Source organism: Cupressus sempervirens, chromosome 9, assembly GCF_028749045.1.
Source record: "Cupressus sempervirens isolate cs-2001-9-10 chromosome 9, ASM2874904v1, whole genome shotgun sequence".
Taxonomy (NCBI): Eukaryota; Viridiplantae; Streptophyta; class Pinopsida; order Cupressales; family Cupressaceae; genus Cupressus; species Cupressus sempervirens.
Window position 1 is genome coordinate 460,523,732 of NC_143126.1, and position 17,960 is coordinate 460,541,691.

A 17,960-nucleotide genomic window follows, 5' to 3' on the forward strand; every position below is an offset into this window, starting at 1 on the left:
TCCAATAGATTAGGCCATATCATATATATATTCAATGTACATTTTTACTATCTAACCATAATAATTTTTTAACAAGGGAGCACAATAGGTTGGCTCAAAGAAATCATCAACTAAGCTCAATAGCAAACTTTATACACCTTTGGCCCATGTGGTAGACACATTATTCATTTGTAATGGTGTGGTCTGCTTAACTGGTGATCATAAATATGCTTCTATGTTTTGCATTTCCTTCTCTACGTGATTGTTTGCTAGGTATAACTTATAAATAGATTAATGATTTATAATATGCATTTCATATGATCACACAAACAATTATTGAGCATTGATTCTACTATTTCATTTCATACTACTCTGGTTGTAGAATATAAGACTATTGCAGGATATATTGTTTGTTGTTATAAGTTAGATAGATTTGTCTTGATGCGATTTTCCTCTTGGGATGCTAATTTTTGCTCTTCTATAAGTGTTGAAGATAACTGATCGATTGTTTTCCTTCCTCCCCTGAAGTTCCTCCTTAAGTATTTTTTTGGAGGGTTGTCTTTTTGTGGGGGTCATGTTCTTTACTAGAGTGACATCTCTTCAAAGTTCTTTTGTCCTTAACTAAATTTAATTGTTTTCATCCCCATATTAGTTAGTTGAAGTTATTACATCCTTATTGATCTTAATCACATGTTGTTAAAACATTAGATCACTAATTAAAGGAGATTGCTTTAGCCAATAACAATGCACTAACCTCTTGCATATTGGTCTCATCTCATGGCATGGGAGTAAATGGACTAATTTTCTGGGGTAGAATCCAATTCTTTTTTTGTATGATCAGTTTTTGATTAAAATTGTGAAGTCTTAAATAGAACATTTTTCTTGTGTTAATTGGGACAGGGGCATGACAGAAGACACATGAAACAAATGGTCTGAGAAAAACATAGTAAGTAGGGCATGAAGAAGAAATGTACTTGCTACTAGGGAAAATTTTATTAAAAGAATGCAATGAAAGTCATTCTTTTTGAAGTTATGCAAATTTAACATCAAGGGATACAAAATTAGAGTTTACTTTTAGCAATATATAATAATTGCAACGCACAAAATCTAAACTTAATTGAAATTAACAAGAACAAAGAAATAGATAATCAACATATTGAATTGTTGCTTGTTTAATGGGATTGGAATGTGAAAACATTTTTATTCACCCTTGCTAATATTTGGATTCTTCTTTTTTTGCTATATAATCAAGATATCACTGTTAGAAATATAAGATAGGCTAGGTTACTGAGAGGGGAGGGGTGAATCATGAACCAATAAAATTTAATCTTAATTCACCAATTAATCCTTCATATGTATTTTGATCCAATTGCATGCATGAAAGACTGAAATCATTAAAAAACTCATAACACTTTGACACACAATATGGTAACCCAAAAACCTTCCAAATAGAAAGTAAAACTATGGTGGGGATGATACTCACAAGCTTTAGTATTGTAGTATAAAGTTGGCTTGTTAAGGCTTACAATGATCACGTCTAATGATCTACCCTATTAGGAGCAATAAGGACGGTTAGGTTCACCTTACAAAAGGATTTACAGACATACAATGAACTATGTACTCGGTAAAGAGATTTACAAAAGACTATTAAGTCTACCTTGTGAAAGGATTTAACTATTCCACATGTTAGAATGAACCAATGGCTAATCTCTAACAACTTTGATTTGCTAATGAGACTCCTTTGTAACAATCACCTTACTATGATAGATAAAACTTTGCTACTCCTTATACTGCCTGTAGCCTTTTTACTTCACACTTTTGCTTCTCATATATTCATACTTCTTATATCTCTATATATCTTCTTCTTTGGATGCGATACAATACATTACATATATACCAATCCAAATTACAATTCATCAAAGTTGGCTACAATACAAGCTTCACCAAAATACACAAAGTCAGCCCAACTGCAAGTACTTGGGTTCTGAAGACAAACTCGATGAGGTTCTGACACTCAACAACCATTGTCAACGCTTAGCATCGTCATGCACTCAGTAGATGTAGAAGCTCAGCTCATACTAATCACTTCCAAGTAGTCTGAACTCGGTCTACACTGGTGACTCAGTGAACACTATAAAACTTGGCATATAAACTTAATCACTTGGTTGACACTGCATAGCTTGGTCAACACTATCATTGCGAGCTCAATATAAACTGAATCACTTGGTTGACACTGCATAGCTCAGTGAACACTAGATTCACATTACTGAATCTATGAAATTAGTAAACACTATGAAGCTTAGTTTGCACTGAGAAACTTGGTAAACACTATGGAGCTCAGTTTACACTGATAATCACCAACTTGGTAGATACTACTTAGTGCAAACTGAATATTGTTCCTAGAACTTGGTAGCAACTGTAGAACTCAATAGAGCCTAAATTACTTGGTTAACACTATAAACTACAAGATAAGCTCAGTAGCTACTAATCATCTGATTAAGTGTGTGTGTCACTAATAAACAAACTTGGTTGTAATGTCAACAATCTCCCCCTTTGGCATTAGTGACAAAAACACTTATCAATCAAAACTAGATTAATAAAAAGTTCAAAACGATCTTTAGTTTCCATCCTGTGTCTTTAACTCAATACCATACTCTATTTTTGATATTTTTCAAAATTGCTTTTATAAGAGATGTTTATTTGAATATCTGTACATGTATAAAATATAATATTATGATGCTCCCCATATATACACACACACACACACACACACACATATATATACATATATACATATACATATACATATACATATACATATACATATACATATATATATACACATATAAATATATATAAATATATATATATATATATATATATGTATATACATATGTATATATATATATATATATGTATACATATACATATATATGTATACATATACATATATATGTATATGTATATATATATGTATACATATACATATACATATACATATATATATACATATGTATATGTATATGTATATCTATACATATGTATATATATATGTATATACATATATACATATATATATATATGTGTATATATATATATATATATATGTATATGTATATGTATATACATATACATATGTATATATATATATGTATATATGTATATGTATATACATATACATGTACATGTACATGTACATGTACATGTACATGTACATGTACATGTACATGTACATGTACATGTACATGTATATGTATATACATATACATATACATATATATATATATATATATATATATATATATATATATATATATACATATACATATATATATATATATATATATATATATATATATATATATATATATATATATATTCAACATACTTTGCATGTTATATACATATGTCTCATGTATTTATATTACATCTTCTCTTCTTATCTTCTCCTCTTTTATTGCATCATCACATATTCTTCCCTTTTACATATTCTCCCCCTTTTTGACATAAATGCCAAAGGTGTATGCTACATGGTAATGCCGAAATGTGACAACAGGTCAGAATGTACATTTAAAATTAGTGACATTGTCTTGTCCAAATTTTCTTGCAACACTTTGCTTACATGCAATGCAATTTGAACTTCTGCTGATTACTCCATCATGTGATTAGCTATGGAGAAGTTGTTGTCATGGATGAGAGTTTTGGCATATATTTCTACAATGCATCCATGTTTGAAAAAATCATTTCTTGTATGTCTACAAGTGTGGCCCTTATCTTGGCTTCTTCCCTTAGTAATTCCACTTGCATATTAGTCAAAAATTTGATCTTTGTGTAATGAGAAGAACTATAGCTCAGGTGAAGTGACAACTGGTGTATACTTGCCTTCAGGTCTTCATCTATCTTGGAGAGTTTATCTTTGATTTCCTAAGTAAAGATAGATGTATCACATAGTTTACTAAATAGAGAAGTGACATTGTTGGCAGAGGTTTCCAATGACCTAAGAATAGTAGACAAGTCTACTTGAGATATTGTAATCTTCTGTGCAACTAGCTCCAATACTTTGTTTTCAAATTTCTTCTCTACTCTTTGCAACAATTTTTCTTGCCCATTCAAATCTTCATTAAATTTTTGAACAACTTCTACTAATTGAGCCAAAATAGGTTGAGAAGTATCAACCTTGGTGTTGAGTGCATCTACAAGTATGTTCTTTGCATCTTCTAGCACTTGATTTTCTCTATTTCTCTCCTCTCTAGGCCTCTATTGCTTAGCTTTCTTTTGCAAAAACTCAACCACTATATTCATTTGATTAGGATTTAGAGTAGAGATATCCCAATTTAGGATAACTATATCCTCATCAAGATCAATGTCCTCTTCTTTATCTTTGTATTTGCTGGAAGCCTTAGTACTCAGTTGAGGCTTGCTCTCGACTATCTTTGTATTAACTACTTATACACTGGGACTAGTGACAATAGTAGAAATAGAAGGACTAGCAACAAAAGTAGATATTGCACTGATTATAGAAATACCTAGTTGCTAAGTAGCCAAATCTACTGAAAGAGGAAGTACCGACTGCTTGGTAGATGAAGTACTGGTCACTTCAGTCAATGAAGTACTTAGCCGAACAGGTGCAAAGATTTGTTGAGTGCTTAGATTTGTAGTGTTTTCCACAACCAAATTGGCAGAAGCTTTTTCTAAGCTTGATGGCTTTAAAGCTTTTCTTGAAGAGTGGGGAAATGATGCCATAACCATTGTTGCAATCTTCTTAGGGTTGATTTCCTCAATACTTTGAATCTCAGGGAGATTCTCCTCGGTAGCTTCCTGTTCTTGCTCCTCACCATCTTTATTATCATTATTTATTTCTTCATCATCATCATTGTCCTTTTCTTCCTTGTTATCTTCATCATCATCTTTATCATTGACATGAACAACAAAATCACTCTTTTGATGAAGATTGTAGATATTTTTCCATGTAGTAGTGGCAATCTTCACCACATGTTCAATGTCATTAATTAGTATCAAGCAATTTTTAAATTTCAAAGTGAGTTTTTCTTCATTCTTCTTCATGGACTCTTTTACTTCTTTGTCATTAAGACTCGACATGAGTCTACTCATTATATCCTTTGCAGTTTTCTTGGCATGTTCCCATCTTGACTTGATTCTTTCCATCATTTCTTTGGGAATTTTTTATGCAAGTTGATCAGATGAATTTTTTCATTTACCTAACTTAGACATAAAAATGTCTTCAACTTGCTTCTTCTCCTCTACATTTTTGGTCTCAGTGATTTAAAATTTTCCATGCCAACTCCAGAATCAATCTCTTTCAGTTTCTCTTAAAATGTAGGTAGAGGCCATTTGAAAACAGCATCCTCTGCTTCTTCACCTAGTTTCAATTTCTTTCTAGATGTCCTTCTATAGAATATTGTAGTAGATGACTTGGTAGATCTGGTTATGATAACCTTACCTTTCTTCCTAATTGGCTCTTCTTCTTCTAATTTAGTTTTAGCTGATTCATCTTCTACCACATCATCTCCTTTACCTTCTGTCATTAGGAGAGTAGAACTAGTTTGTCTCAGTTTTGCTATCCTCTTCTTTCCTTTGTTGACAACCTAAGGAAGCTTTATTTCTATTTTAAATCTGGTTTTGGCTTCATCATATGTACCAAACTATATAGCCTTGGGATCCACAGGTTCATTCAACAATACCTTAATGATGTCCTTGGTGTCATCAATGTTAACCTCATAGCTTAGAGGTTTAACCCACACCACTCTAGGTTTGACTGCTTGTATGTATACCTTGTCATAGTCTACCATAAAACAAACATCATCCTTGTAATATTATACAAGTTTCTTGGGAATTTTGAATCTATTATTCATCTTTTCTTTGAGTGAATCAAAATAATTATCCATGATACTGACATAGTTCTCACCTATCTTTGCTATATACTCATTGATTTGGTATAGTATAGGCACATCTTTTCTCCATACAACTGTACCTTTTCAAGGGAAAAGCTTTTGCACAAAGAAGAATAAATAGGTTAAAAGTGAACCAAACCTACATACATTATTCTTTGAAGTTTTGATGCTCTCCATGTTCTTATTGAATTGGTTCAACATTAGCTCATGAAGGTCGAAGGACATGTTGTTCTTCACCATCTTGAGAGCTAGATCAACTACCTCACATGATATGCTATTGAGACAACCATAGCTATACATTTTGTGTGTTATTACATGAATTCCAAAATTTAGCTCCATGTCAGCTACATAGTTGATCTTCATACCTCTTCAATCCCATTTGGCAAGAGTTTTGCTTTCCAGTTCTACTTGACTTAGGGTTTTGGTAGTCTTTGCCTTGGTCAACATTGGGAGCCCTATGATTCAATGAATTATTTTCTTCATTATGAGAATAGGCTGCTCCAACCATAGCTTCCTGTTGTGTACATTGCTAAGGATAAACCTTATCTATTTTATCTGAAAGTCTCAGGGAATATGTGGAATGTGGGTTAAACCCTTGGTTTCCAAGTGTTGATGCTTGAGTTTCAATGCACCATTCACACACAACTTTTCTAGATTTTCATCCATTTCTAGGGTTTTAATGTCTTGAATCAAACAACCAAAATGTGAGCAAATATCATTAACCAGTAGTACCTTTGGTGGAATCTGTGACTGAGCTTTGATTGGATCAAGTGTTTCTACAAATGTTGGACTTAACTTGAAGTCTAGTGCTTTCCAATAAACTCCTTGAACCAACATCCCAAACCCCTTCTTGGCTTTGCTATTAGAGGATTCCATGCTCAGTATGATTTAAAAAAATACAAAAAATTTCAACAAATTGCACAAATCACTTGGATGCACAGAAATCATTCTTCGCATATATCTCTTTGAAAATTTATGGTGACAAATGAATTAGATTTCATCCTTTTTAACAAATTTCACTTTCCAATCAAATAAATTCTTGGTATGTCCACTTGCTTGGTGAAAAACTACCTTCCACTTGGTTCGATCTAATTGCTCAGTAGAGTCATCCATGACTCAGTGTCCACACAATGACTTAGTTACTCCTAACCTTGATCGATAGGGTCTTGCAACCTGACCTAGCTCAGTAAGGTCTAGAATTTCCTTAGACACTTGATGATTCCTTTACATCTTTAATGCTGATATGGATCTTTCTTTCTAGCTGACTAGAACTGATGTAAGGTGTCTGCTTTAAAATCTTAGTTCCACTTATCCTTGTGGGAGATCAAGTAGAAATGCTTAAGTCACCCAATTCTTGAGTGAAATGTGCTTCATTTCTTAGGCTTGCATTCTCAAAAGATTTTGGAATCCATTGTTGTCTCATATTCTTTTTGATATTGTTAGCCTTGGCTTTCTTTTCATCTTCAATTCTTCCAGTGTTCATATAGTTCTTAGCAAGGTGTCCAAGTTTTGTACAAGTAAAACATCTTCTAGTGGCGTCTCTTATCCTCATGTGATGTTTCACACAATTTACTCCAATGTGTCCAAATTCTCCACAATAGTGACATTTGCACCATGTGTTGTAGTCCCAACCAAATATAACTTTTACAATGTATTTTGCTAGGTTCAATATCTTACTTGCACATTTAGAAGATTTGTGCCCATGCTTCTTGCATTTGTGACATTTGACTTCAAATTTAGGTTTCTCTTTGCATTCATTAGCTCTATGACCATGCTTATTGCAATTGTAGCATTTTCCATTGAATTTAGCTTTGTAATTACTCCAACATTTGTTTGATGTATGACCTAACTTACCACAGTGATTGCAAGTAGGTCTTTGATTCTTTTGAGCTATTTTCTTGGATGATTCACCTTTTTCTGTATATCTAATTCCTATTTTTCCTTTTTTTCTATATTGGTTTTGCTCATTTAATTAATTCATGTTTGCTTGAGATTTTATCATCCTCTCATTGGTTTGGTTTTCAATGTTTAGATCATTTTGCAATATTTTATTCTCTGATCTTAGGTTCATGATTTCTTCATTTGCATTAGTAAGTTGATTAATGAAGTCTATTTTTTGAAGGGATAGATGTTGAATTTCATTGTTCTTTCCTTCTATCTCTTCTTTTATCTTGTTTTTCTCTTCCATGACTTCACACAATCTTACTGACTGGATTTCTTGTTTTCTTTTTAGCTTTCTTACTTCTTCTTGAAGTTTACCATTCTTTTCTTATAGTTCTCTGATTGCTTCATTAGTTTCATCTAAATTTCTTTCTAAATGGATATCTTCAATTCTTGCTTCCATGTAGAGTTCTTTTAGGGATTGAGATAGTTGCTTCTTTGCTTTCTTAAGTTGCTCATTAGTCAATTCCAAATCTAGCTTTTCATTGTCAATAGCCTTATCAAGTATGAATACCTCCATTACCTCTAATCTTTTCTCAAGCTGTTAAACTTCTTCTTTGAGAACCACAAAGCTCTGATACCAATTGTTGGTAATATAAGATAGGCTAGGTTACTAAGAGGGGAGAGATGAATCAAGAACCAATAAAATTTAATCTTAATTCACCAATTAATCCTTTAGATGTATTCTAATCTAATTGCATGCATGAAAGACTAAAAGTATTAAAACATTCATAACACTTTGACACACAATATGGTAACCCAGAAACTTTCCAAATAGAAAGTAAGACTGGGATGGTGATGATACCCACAAGCTTTAGTACTATAGTATAAAGTTGGCCTGTTAAGGCTTACAATGATCACTTCTGATGATCTACCTTGTTAGGAGCAATAAGGGTTGTTAGGTCCAACTTGCAAAAGGATTTACAAACATATAGTGAAGTAGGTACTCAGTAAAAAGATTTACAAAAGACTATTAAGTCTACCTTGTGAAAGTATTTAACTGTTCCACCTGTTAGGATGAACTAGTGGTTGATCTCTAGTTTGCAACTTTGATTTGTTGAATGAGATTCCTTTGTAATGATCACCTTACTATGATAGATAAAACTTTGCTGCTCCTTATACTGCTATAGCCTTTTCTCTTCACACTTCTACTTCTCATATATTCATACTTCTTATATCTCTATATATCTTCTTCTTTGGATGTGATATAATACATTACATATATACCGATCCAAATTATAGTTCATCAAAGTCAGCTACAATACAAGTTTCACCAAAATACACAAAGTCAACCCAACTTTAGGTACTTGGGTTCTAAACACAAACTCAGTGAGGTTCTGACAATCGACAACCATTGTAAACGATCGGCATCGTCATGCACTTGGTAGACATAGAAGCTCAACTCATACTAATCATTTCTAAGTAGTCTAAACTTGATATGCACTGGTGACTCAATGAACACTATAAAAATTGGCATATAAATTGAATCACTTGGTTGACACTGCATAGCTCAGTCAACACTATCACTGTGAGCTCGGTATAAACTAAATCACTTGGTTGAAACTGCATAGCTTAGTCAACAGTGGATTCACATTACTAAAGTTGCAAACTTGGTAAATACTATGAAGCTCAGTTTGCACTGAGAAACTTGGTAAACACTATGAAGCTTGATTCACACTGATAATCACCAACTTGGTAGATACTACTTAGTGCAAATTGAATATTGTTCCTGGAACTTAGTAGCAACTGTAGAACTCAGTAGAGCCTGCATTACTTGGTTAACATTGTAAACTACAAGATGAGCTCAGTAGCTGCTAATCATCTAATTAATTGTGTGTATCAATAATAAAAAAACTTGACTGGAATGTCAACAATCACACTACAATATGCAGGAGTTCTTCATGGTATGATGGTTGATCCCTTTTTTATCCTCAAGTTTCAAGGCAATGGATTGATTTCTTATTAATTGTATTCATTCATGACAACAATCTTATTCTTCATATTTATACTAAGAAGGTATCACAAATTCAATTGGAACATTTGTAGCCATTATAAGCACAATTGGAACAAGGTATATTGCCAAACTACACAACTTGTAGTCCTCCTGATATCTAGTATATTGCCACAAACTCTCTCTCATGCCTTAATTATGATGAAACTTTTGAATATCTACCACTACCATATCTAAAATCAGCTTTACATTGTGTTGTAACTCTGATATAGGTATTTGATCCTCAATAGCTTTCATTTTAAAATTTTAGCATTCAAGTTTTCTCTTCATTATATGTTTGGTTTATCAATGATTTCCTCCAGTTCAATTATAATGCATCTCAACTAGTTGCTCCATTGATGCAATCACCGATCTATCTCTAGATTGTGCAAGTACTTGTTATTTTATAGAATGTAGATAGATACTGATAGTTCCAAAGTCATAAACCTAAAGACCATCATGTGTGCATCCCACTTTAGGGAAAAATTGGATGTCATGTTCTTGTGCATATGTTTCAATCACTTCCTTCAAACTCAACTGAGGTGCACCCATGGAATTCTTTAGGTGAATCCCATTGCCCATGGAAGTTGAGGCTTTTTGTTGAGCATATGTTAATGCTGCTAAAGTGCCTCAAATTGGTGTTTCTCTATCACCCTAAGATAGCTTACATTCTCTCTAGCTCTAGCTTGTTCCATAGTCATACCCTCTATAGTTTGATACATCATTTCAAGGACAACATTTAGTTGACTTCTTATCCTCTCCTTAGCAAGAAGCTTAGGGAGAAATAGTCCTTTCCACCCTAAACACCAATGTGTTACTTTATTAAAATTAGGATTTGAACAAAACCAATGATACAAAACATGCTGCCACTTTAGAAAAAATGTCGTCTCCAACATTGCAACCTTATGATAAGTGGAAATAGTAGATGCCCAAGCCATAGCCTAGTTAAATTGTTCTAGTTTCTGATTAGGTGGGTTGATTACAAATTCCTGTAGAACTATCATCAGATTAGGTACAATAAAATGAACAATCACCTGTTCCCAGCTAGCAAGATTGAATACAATTTTCAAGGTGATAAAATTGCATATGTAGATGCATCACTTGCATGTTAGGCATGAATCACATTCCCCAACTTATAATGAATGGTTGGATATAAAGAATCCAATATACACTAGCCCAACAATGGAAGCCAAGGATGTAACCATGCATGTATTAGCACAGTCTCCCTGCAAGGATCTCAAGCATCTACTGTTGCTATTAATTTGGGCATCACTACATGATCCAGAATGTTACGAAGTACTGAAGATGGTAGTAACTCCTCCCATGTCTCTAGAAAATGTAGCATAGGTTCAAGGTCCCTTGGCTCCCAAGAATTTGTAGCATCTATTCTCACTACAGGAAGAATAACTTCAATGAAGAGTTGAGTGCAAGGAGTTAAAGAACCAAGTTGTACTTCTGTGTAAATGCCATAATCATGAGGTTCATTCCCTTGTAGAAGCCTCTACCATAATGACATTACCTCTAAACCATACAAAGGATGTTGAAGTGGTTCCCAATTTTGAAACACTCTTATAAGCAATAGCAAAGCAAATGCAAATGCAATACATGACAAATTGCACAACTTGTAGTCCTCCCGATATTTGGACTGTAAATTCTCAAATACACATGCAAGTGATTAAAATGTCATAGTACCTACCACAACACTTTCCTAGATTATATCTAGTGCTCCCATAATATCCTCTATATTGTCTAGCTATTGTTTTTGTTGTCTAGTCTCTTTTCGAAGCCGTTCCTTCTCCTTTTGGTATATTTCCATAGACTCTCTCTTAAGCCTTAAATTCTAATCAAACTTCTAAATATCTACCTCTACCATATCTAAAATCAACTTAACATTGTGTTGTAACTCTATCATAGGTGTTTGATCTTCGATAGCTTTCATTTCTACATTCAAGTTTTCAAGTTTTCTCTTCATTATATGTTTGGTTTATCAATGATTTCCTCTAGCTCAATTACAATGTATCTCAACTAGCTACTCCAATGATACAATCACCCATCTATCGCTAGATTGTGCAAGAACTTATTGTTTTATAGAATCTAGATAGATACTAATAGTTCCAAAGCCATAAACCTGAAGACTATCTTGTGTGCATACCACTTTAGGGAAAAATTGGATGTCATGTTCTTGTGTATATGTTTCAATCACTTCCTTCAAACTCAACTAAGGTTCACCCATGGAATTATTTAGATGAATCTCACTGCCTGTGAAAGTTGAGGCTTATTGTTGAGTGTATCATGATGCTGCTTCTTGTTGCTACTAAAGTGCCTCAAATTGGTGCTACTCCATCACCCTAAGATAGCTTACGTTCTCTCTAGCACTAGGTTGTCCCATAGTAATACATGGACTGGCTTCTCATGGATTGGGTATTAAGAATGCAAAGTAACACCTGAAGATAAATATCTAGACTAATCACCAACTAGGATGTCATTGGTGATTAGTCTAGATATTTATCTTTAGGTGTGATTTTTTTAAAACCTTCTATTTTTGTCAAAATTTTGACCAAACTTCGTTGAAGCTTAACCAAGCTTAGTTGAACTTTCAACCAACTCACCAACAAGGGTATCATGTGGGTTTGGCAACCTAGTTGGATGGGCCAGGCTTTTTGACCAACATTGGTCAAAGTTTTGATGACCTCATATGGAAAAATGTAAATACCTATTTGCAATCCTTAACCAAGTTTGGTCGAGCTTTCGACCAACCTATGTCAAAATTTTGACGAAATGACTGACCAGGATACTATCATGGGTTTAGCATCCTGGTTGGATAAGGCACATGTTTCAACCAACAATGGAAATTTTTTGACAACCACAATGGGCCAAGGTAGGTGTCAATTTTGACCAAGACTTTCATGGAAAGTTTGACATGAATAAGGATTCATCAAAATTTGGTGAGAAAAATATCGACAAGGTCATTTGTGGATCATTCAACCAATTTGGGTAGAAAATTAGAGCAATTTTCGTCAAAAAATGAGGCCAATTCTAGTAGTGTTTCCTATTAATTAAATATTAAAGATACATATGCACAAAAATGGGGTCAGGGGATACAAGATCACCCTGCGAGTTCACTCGAGACATAGCCGAATAAGACAACTATTCATAAAAAAGGCATTAACATAATAAATAAAGTCCTTAGACTACAAGAGTAGTGCCAGGTGAGGGAGGGTCTTTATCATTAGAACCCCAAAATTTTATGGGGTTGGTAGATGGCTCAGGGGGAGCCCAACCATTAGTAGGGGCAACAACAACATCATTTATCTCTTTCACTCCCTTTAGCCTGGGTAGAGACTATCCCAATCCCATCTTCTGTGGAGGCAAGGCCAAGTGGTGGTGACCACTAAAATTGACACTAGAAGAGTGATGAGAAGGCTATGACTTGGGAGTATGTGAGTGATGCACTAAACTACTCTGGCCTCTCCGATGACCATGAGCAGGAGTACGATCATCACATAAGATATTCAGTAGTACTCAAGTGACCATACAAGGGGCATTACCCCAATGATATAAAAGCTCCTATAGGTGAGCTATCTCTAGTGCCACCTTATCTATCCGTACTTAAATATGCATCATGAAATTACTACAAATGCATGCTTTAGAGTACATAGCAACATGTATATCAAGAAAGCTATGAGAGAATAAAATAACATTGTAGTCCTTCTAGATGGTAAATAAAATATGCATTTTGGAAGCATGCCATATCTGGAAGTACTAAAAAGGAAGTCTGGTCAAATCTCCTAGCACAACCATATGCTAGGAAAAGGCCTCTGGGTGGAAAGGCTTAAAAAATTCATGAATCTAGTGTCAATAATTCTAGGCTTGTTTGTAGAACCAAAAAATATGTAGGAAACTTTTCGGCTGGCCATAAAAAGGATATCTAGGGTATAGAATGCCCAAATATTGAAGCCAAGGGCCCAATGAAAACCATTGAAAAAGAAGACACTAGGAAAAGTGAGCTATTTTAGGCTTCATGATAGTTTTCCAAACTATGGAAATTATAAGGCTCCAAGTCTTGTGAGAGGACTGCAAATGTCAACGTTGGTTGAGAGTGTCAACCATCAAAAGGTGGGGAACCTGCCACTAATAGCCCAACTTAGGTTTATAACTAGTCAAAGGAGTGGTAGGATACCACTTCTAATATTTACACCATGGGCAAGATGAATGAATACCAAGCTTGTGCAATAGATGGGGAGGCACTGTAGTAACTAGAAGATCAACTATTTTTTGATTTGGATGGATAAGCTTGAACTGCAACTATAGGTCCTCCCATGAGTGAAGGCTCATAGAAACCTTGGAAAAGAGATCTTTTTTTGTCTTTATTCCCCTTCAAAATAAGTGCAAAGCACTAGCTCCTTGAATTTTAGCTAGTGGAAAACCTTGAACAACAAACAAGGGAGATTGCCACACATTTTGTTGGTTCATAGAGAGCCCATCTTTGAACTCATTGCCTGCCAAACGAAGCCATGACTTGTGGCTTCCTAGGCTTTCCAAATGCTTTTAGAAACAAATTTTCCCTAAATCTACATAGCTTAGTGGTCAAAACAAGGGTTTGAAAGCCAATCCCCTTCTAGGTTGGTTGATTAACCAAAAAGCCTAAAGAAATGCAATGACACAACAAGATTTTCCAGACCTCATGATTAGTGAGAGACTGAATGAACCATGTAGCATAGAGGGAAATCCCTTATTTGCACGTGGAAAGTAGTCAAAGACCACCAGAGTCTTTGGGTAGACAACAAAAGTACTAGAAAACTCTATGAAAGCCATGATGCATAACATCAGAGGCCCAAAGAAAATCCCTTAGGAGGTGTTCAAGCTTGAGGTATGAAGCTTTAGAAGGGGCCCAACACAAGGAGTAATAGAAATGCATAGCAACCAACACTTTAGAATAAATCTAAAATTTTCTTGCCAGACAAAGAGGTTTGGTGATCTAATAGCCCAACTTCTTCTCAATCCACACTAGGACAATATTCCACAACTCCACAGGGGATGCTTGAAAAGAAAACATAATTCCCAAAAATTGAAATATTTCACCATGTTGAACCCATTTCCACCCATAATGTTACGACCATTGAGGGCCTAGCAAGAAGGATTGTCTATAGCAAATGGTTTTGTACCATTGAATAATAGACCCAGAGGCAAGGCAAAAAGTATCCAAGCATTGTAAGGCACTGGCAACATTATCTTTATCCTCTAGAAGGCTGAGAAAGGAGCCATCTACAAAATGGCCATTCACAATCTGCAAAGTGGAACCTAGGAGAGTGATGCCACACACAAGACCCTGAGAGGTAGCATTGGCAAGAAGATAGACAAACCCTTTAGCTACCAAAACATAAAGAGAAGGTGCTAAAGGACAACCCTGATAGATAGATCTATAAAGCCTGAAAGCTTTAGATTGCCGACCATTTATAGTAATACAAGTAGAAGCATCATCAAAAAGTATCTAGACTACAAAAAGACTAGGCTGAACCCTAGGGCTTAAAGCATGGCCAAAATGAAAGGCCATTCAATCTGGTCATAGACTTTGGCAAAACTAATCTAAAGAGACAAGGCCTATTGTTTGGACTGACAAGCCCACTCCATACCTTCCCAAACAACAATAATGTTATCCAAAATATATTTGGATTTAATGAAGCCAATATGTTCAGGATGAACAATTTGAGGGAGCAAATACCAGATTTTAAGGGAGAGAGCCTTGGCAATATTCTTGTAAGAGACATTCAACAAAGTGATGGTCCTTCAATTGCATATATCTTCAGGATCATTGAATTTAGGTATGAATTTGATATTACCCTTATTAATAATGCTACCTAGGGAATGAGAATTGTATGCTTCTTGATATACCTAATGTAGATTAGGTCCAATGTCCTCCCATAGAGCTTTGTAAAATTCACACAAGAAGCCATCACATCCAAGGGCTTTATGATCAGCCATGGAGATGATAGCTTCCTAGAGATCAACAAGCATGATTTTATGCTCACAAAAGGTATATTGCTCTAGAGCAAGCATGTTGGGAGTAGCGGTGATGTAGGCTTGTAATGCTTTGTCATGCACTGTAGAAGGCCCCTGCATAGTGAAGAAATTATCATAATGACACACAAAAGCCTAAAGGATGCTAGGAAAGTTAGAAAGAGCTTGCTGGTTTTCCTTTATGCATTTGATGCCTACCACAGAATGATGAGCCTGCACAACATTAAAAAATTCCTTAGAAGTTTGATTGCCAACCTCCAGCCAATGGAGATGGGCTTTAATGTGAGCTCCTCTAGTGACATAACTATCTTTAACTTGTTTTTGGTGTTGAAGGTTGGCAAGCCAGACCTATAAATCCATATCAAACAGATTCACGATGAGAGCTTCCGAGGCCATACATAGATCTTTAGTAGTGACTTTGTAAGATCTTCTATGGTATGTGGTCAATTGTCTCTCATAAATGTGAAGAAATTGTACAGTACAGAGGATGGCATAAATCCACTATTGAATCCACCCAACATGGGCGTGGGGTCTATGCTCCAGGTTCCAAACTCAAAAAATATGGGCAACAGTGGGCAGATGGGACAATAAGGAAGTATTGAGAAAAAAAGAGTTTTGCAAGGATGAGGTTGACCTATATGCTAGATGATAGAAAAGAGGATGGGGTAATGATCTAACAAGGTCACATCTGGCAAAGGGGTGACAGGTAATGCATATTCATGTGAAAAAGAGAAAATGGATTGTGTCAATAACATAGCCCTATCCAGACTCTTTGATACTTTGTCAGATCCAACTCCAAATTTGGACCAAGTATGTTGAACCCTATGAGATTGGCAAAGGTTAACATTGGGATAAAAAAAGGCCCAACTTGTTTTGCATGTAAAACCATGCTTCTCGTTTGCCATCTTCCCATCGAAAAGGAAGAGGCCCCTCCTTATTAGTAGCCTGCTTGACCATATTGAAATCTCCACAAAAAACCTAGACGATAAGTGGCAAGTGATCCACTAACCAACACCATAGGTGTAAATGCTCAAAATAATCATTGGGGGCATTGATGTTTACAATCCCAAAATAATGATCCTGAAAAGACAACAAAGACAACCATTTGCATGGGAGTTAGAGCCATGCAAAATAACTAATGAAAGTAAATAAGGAGAGAGAAGAGTGACAAAACCACCTCATCCAACCTCATGTTGAGAAACAAATAAGGCACTATTCAACCAAATAACACGACAAGCTAAGTGAAGAAGAAACCCAACAAATTTAACTTCTTGAAGACACAGAACATCAAGATAACTAAGCCGATGCTTGGTATCATGAACACAATATTTTCTAGGGAGGTCTATTAGCCCCCACACATTTCATGAGAGACAATTCATTGCAATAGAGCTTGCATGTCGTTCTCATCGCCAAGAGAGGAGAAGCTATTGTGTAAAAATGTGGAGGCATCAAATGAGGGGTCTCCAAGAGAGATAACTCATTGTATCTTCTCCCTATTATCAAATACCTCATCTTGGCATTCTAGGCTATGAGAATGATGGAGGGAATGTATAAAAATCATCGAAGCTACTTGCCGTGCTTGAACCCATGAAGGGCGAGAGTCGGGGGTATAAACACTGCTCTCCCCTGAGCACTAGGATTTGAAATAGGCAGAGGCAGGAGAAAGGGGACTGAAGGTTCTAGTGGCACCAGGCTTGAGTTGGAATGACCATTATCCTGAGGCAATGAGCTTGCCTTAGCCATAGTGGAGCCTTTTCCTTTTTTCACAACTCTAGTCCATTCATCTTTTTTAGTGGCTAGAGCCAGTTTGGCTTCCTAGACTAGTGGATGACTGTGTTCCAATAATGGACAATCTTTAATCTTGTGTTCTTTGGACTAGCACTAATAGTCGGTATTTAAGAGGTTTAGGTAAAGCACCTTCTAGGTGAAGGTGGTACTACCTATTTGAATTTCCATTGATTATTTGAGGTCCTTGGAGAGGTCGACCTCAACACAAACCTATGCTAGGTTCAAGCATTGAAAAACTTGTCTAGCTCAAGGTAAACAACCTTGCCAAAAATTTGCACAATGGCTTGTAGGAAAGACCAACATGGGATAAGAAGCCCAAGGAACTCTACCCA

The 17,960-nt window shown here is 35.3% G+C and overlaps 1 pseudogene; it reads right to left on the bottom strand.

The window, feature by feature from the left end:
- Window positions 1-10,128: 10,128 nt before the first annotated feature.
- Window positions 10,129-11,794, bottom strand: LOC149539324 (septin and tuftelin-interacting protein 1 homolog 1 pseudogene; annotated as a pseudogene).
- Window positions 11,795-17,960: the final 6,166 nt, after the last annotated feature.